Source organism: Fragaria vesca, linkage group LG4 (genome assembly GCF_000184155.1).
Source record: "Fragaria vesca subsp. vesca linkage group LG4, FraVesHawaii_1.0, whole genome shotgun sequence".
In the NCBI taxonomy this organism is placed as follows: Eukaryota; Viridiplantae; Streptophyta; class Magnoliopsida; order Rosales; family Rosaceae; genus Fragaria; species Fragaria vesca.
This window is the reverse complement of record NC_020494.1, coordinates 13,351,490-13,355,922: the sequence shown is the minus strand read 5'-3', so window position 1 is coordinate 13,355,922 and position 4,433 is coordinate 13,351,490.

The window sequence follows — 4,433 nt, the reverse complement described above, 5'->3', positions numbered from 1 at the left end:
TAGTAGTAGAGAGAGAGAGAGAGAGAGAGAGAGAGAGATCCCAAGAATGGTGGGTTTCATACGATGGTTTTGCCACATCCTCTCAATTTGAGGTAACAATGGTTTACAGGGATAATGGTTTCCCATTTGATTTATAAATTGCCTTCGGTTTATACATTGCCTTCGGGTTATAAGTTTTCTTCGATTTATATGTTGAAATTAGTTCTGTCTATGCTTAAGATAGAGAGTGAATTTACAAGGATATGGTGTATCCAAATGATGGTGGCGTGGGTATCATATGATGAATTTGTCACATCCCCTCAATTTGAGGTAACAATGGTTTACATGGATAATGGTTTCCCATTCGATAGGTTGCCTTCAATTTATAAGTTGCCTTCGGTTTATACGTTGCCTTCGGATTATAAGTTGCTTTCGGTTTATATGTTGCCTTCGGTACACATGTCGCCTTCGGTTTTGTCTTTGCTTAATAGAGAGTGAATTTACAGCAATAATGGCGTATCCCAATGATGCACATTTTAGTCATCTGAGGGAGGGACATGCTTTAAATTTCAATTCAAAGATTGGTGCTCCCTTTTTGTTGAGGATATAGAACCAACTTTTGTTATTGTATTCGTGCTGTCAAGGAGGAAATCAAGCATTGCTGAGGGATATGCCATTTTCCTTTCTTCTCTCATTGTTGCCTTGACATGAGATTTATCAAATGGTGGAATTACACCACAGAGCTGATTGTTGCTTTGTAACAATTGTGCCCATGTTTCTTATTACCTAGAAATAAGAGTATTTGACTTGAGAAATTGGTACTAGAGAGATGTAAACTCTCTATAGCAGTGAGCTTGGAAAAAGTAGTTGGGACAATTTTGTTCAAGAGTTGTCTAAAGGATGTGATATGTCTACAATACTTCAGGTTGATGATGAAGGAGATTTATTTAATGCAGCTGCCTGTGCGTTACTGGAACTTAATGATTTAGATCCCGTGTATAAATGGTGACAAATACAGAGTGAATGTGGCTCACAAGTTTGTGTGTTCATGGAGTTGGGAACCATGGAATGATAAAAACCATAGAAAGATCATTTTTGCTGATGCAGGAGACTATTTCATGATTGAAATATCTTTCAATCCTAATGGCATTAAGGTACAAGAATCTGAGTGTCATTACAAAGGTTTACCATGCAAGGCAGTTCTGTGGGTTGAAGGCGGGTTTCTGGCTGCACTAGTAGATATTGGGGACGGGAATCATGGGATCGATGGTCTTGAAAACGGAAAACGGAACACTTAATAACAGAAGTCCTATTCAAACCATTGCCCCAGTCTTGGATATGTTAGTTACAATGATGAGAAACATGATCAAATGTTTGCTTGTTGTAGAGTGGCTCTGGAGGTCATTAAGGATCACTGAAAGTGGTATCACTGTAGAAATGCTAGTAACGAGGGATTACTGGTACATGGACGTTACAAGTGAAGTTGACTGATTCTTACCATTCATTTCTTGTCTTATCGTTTGTTGAGAAAACTTGGGTACTATCAGTTGGCTTAAGCTTTACTGAGGTGACAGATTCAGTTAGTTTCCAGCCTGATGTTTCTACTTGGCATGTGGTGTTGTAAATGATGGAATGCTAGTCCAGATTCACAAAAGTGCAGCCAAGCACTGTTTGCCCACCCAGGGTGTGCATTCTGATGGTGTTCCATTTCCTTCTCCAGTTTGTACATCTTGGTTCCCAGAAAATGTGAGTATTAGTTTGGGTGTTGTTGGGCATAATCTAATTGTTGGGGTAAGAATGTATTCAGTGCACCAATATGAGATATACGAGATACAACATATGAGATTGCAAAATGTATTATCATGCATCTCTATTCCTCAGAACTGTCATGGGAAAAAATTTATAAGTTTTTATAAACAGTGGTAGATGAGAGTTCTGTCCCTACTCTTCCATTTGGAGTTGACATCAGTAATATCTTTGTTATCAGAACACACAAGCTGTTGGTGGTGGAAATCTTGTCTCTTGCACCTAGTGAAGGCCTACGTGCTCTTGCTTCTGGGGCAATCTCACTAACCAATGCTTTAGGAATTGCTATTAGTGGCTGCATTCCTCAAGATGTAAGGCTTGTATTAGTTGATTAATTGTATGTCCTTTCTGGGATTAAGCAATGAAATGCTGCTTCGGTTTGAATGGTGTACTGCCTCTAGAATGCCTTTATCTATAGTACCTCAGACTCTTGTTGATTGGCTTATCAGTTAGTACAGATACTGTTTTATCTAGTGTGTGAGTCAGCAGCAAATTCTTACAGCCAACAAGTATATACTACTAAATTATCAGAGAATATAAAGGACAAATTTCCTTCATATTTGCAGACCGCTATCCCTGCATCCAACACCAGTGGTGCTTGGGACAACGCCAAGAAGTATATTGAGGTAAGCAATCTCCTGCTTTTGGTTAGCAAAATATAATCTAGTTTTTCTATATACCCTACTTTGTCTGGATTTTGATCTAAGGTTTGATACTGTCTTTTCCTGATCAATTTCAGATGGATTGGGTATAATTGGCCGGTGGTGGGTTTCATATGATGGTTTGCCACAACCCCTTAATTTGAGGTAATCATGGTTTACAGGGATAATGGTGTCTCATTTGATAGGTTGCCTTCGATTTATGTTTCCCTATGTTGCCTTTGGTTTTGTCTATGCTTAATAGAGAGAAATTAGAGAATGAATTTACAGGGATAATGGTGTGTCCCAATGATGCAAATTTTAGTCATCTGAGGGAGAGACGTGCATTAAATTTCAATTCAAAGATTGGTGCTCCCTCTTTTGTTGAGGATAAAGAACCATTTTTTGTTGTTGTATTCGTGCTGTTAAGCTGGAAATCAAGCATTGCTGAGGGATATACCATTTTCCTTTCTTTTCTCATTGTTGCCATCCTATTTCTGGATATGATGCCTTGACATGAGATTTATTGAATGGTGGAATTACACCATAGGGCTGATTGTTACTTTGTAACAATTGTGCCAATGTTGCTTATTGATTACTAAGAGTATTTGACTTGAGAAATTGTTACTAGAGAGATGCAAGCTTCCTATAGCAGTGACCTTGGAAAGAGTAATTTGAGATTGGTCCTTTGAGATTAAAAGATATGGGTATTCGAAATGAGAACTCTTTTAAAGATATACAAAGTTTCTAAACAGTGAGCTTGGAAAGAGAATTTGGAATTGCTCCTTCAAAGAAGTTGCAGCTGTAATTTTAATCAATCTGCAAAGATTTGGCATTCTTGGAATGTCACAAATCAAGTGATTTTGCCAAACCCGAGGTCCCAAAATAGAACTCATTCAGAATGAAACTGAATACATTGATTTGTGGAACAGAAGTATGCAAAAGCACCAATATGGTGGCTTATGCACTTATGTTTTCAGAAGTCGAAGGACAATATATCAATAAGTTCCTTGGTTTATCTCACTCATTGAGTCTCCTTCTTTCGATGCAGTTATTGGGATGTACACTGACCTTCTAGACCTTTGTCTTTTGATTAAGGCCTGCCTTTGTCTTGGTCTTGGTTTTTGTTTTGAGGTTGTGTAAGCATGATGAGATTCATGTCCTCAAAGAGATTTAAATCCTACTTAGGGGCTCGATTAAAGCGATTGGGTTGCTGCTTTCTATTTGAAATTTGTTCAGGTAACTTTTGAGCAGCACTGTATCAGAGGTATGTTCTTCAAATTTTGACAACGCACACTTCAATTTCACATCTGGTTGTTGTTTGGATATTGTTTAGCATATGGATGCGTTTTCATACTTGATTGAATTGCATTCATCTTATTGCTCATATAAAATCCTGCATATATGTATGGTTTCTGAATTGTGTGGATTTTATTGACTGCCTTGGTTTGTAAGATTAGTTCATGGAATTAAGAACTGAGTTCATGAGACTTGTGTGAACACTATTATATTGCTTGTAGCAGATGTGATAGTAGATGTGGGCTATAACAAGAAATAAGAGTAAGAAAATCTCCTAAAGATATTATCTGCGGTCTTGTTATGTTTTTCACATTTAAGATCTCATATTCATAAGCTCCAAAAGGTTTTCTGGAACATAAAGATATACATTGTTTTGTGATTTTCTGGAGATTGTACTGTTCATTGTGTAATTTTAGATGCAGAACAACATTACATGTAGTCTCTAGATTCTCATTTTGATGCACTGAATCTTTTCTCTATCCAATGATGTTGACTGTTTCATTGAATAACTAGAATATATTGATACCGAGTAATGTTATAGAAGCTTTTAAAATGCTATGTCTTCACCACAAAGGTGTTGCTTAGCATTACGTTCAGATATAAGATTTTTATTGTGCTTATGCGATTGAAGCCTGGAAACTGTATTTTTATTTCCTAGTGCTTTTGTATTCTTTGTTGGAAAAGGGTATTAGAAACTCCATGTTAGCAAAA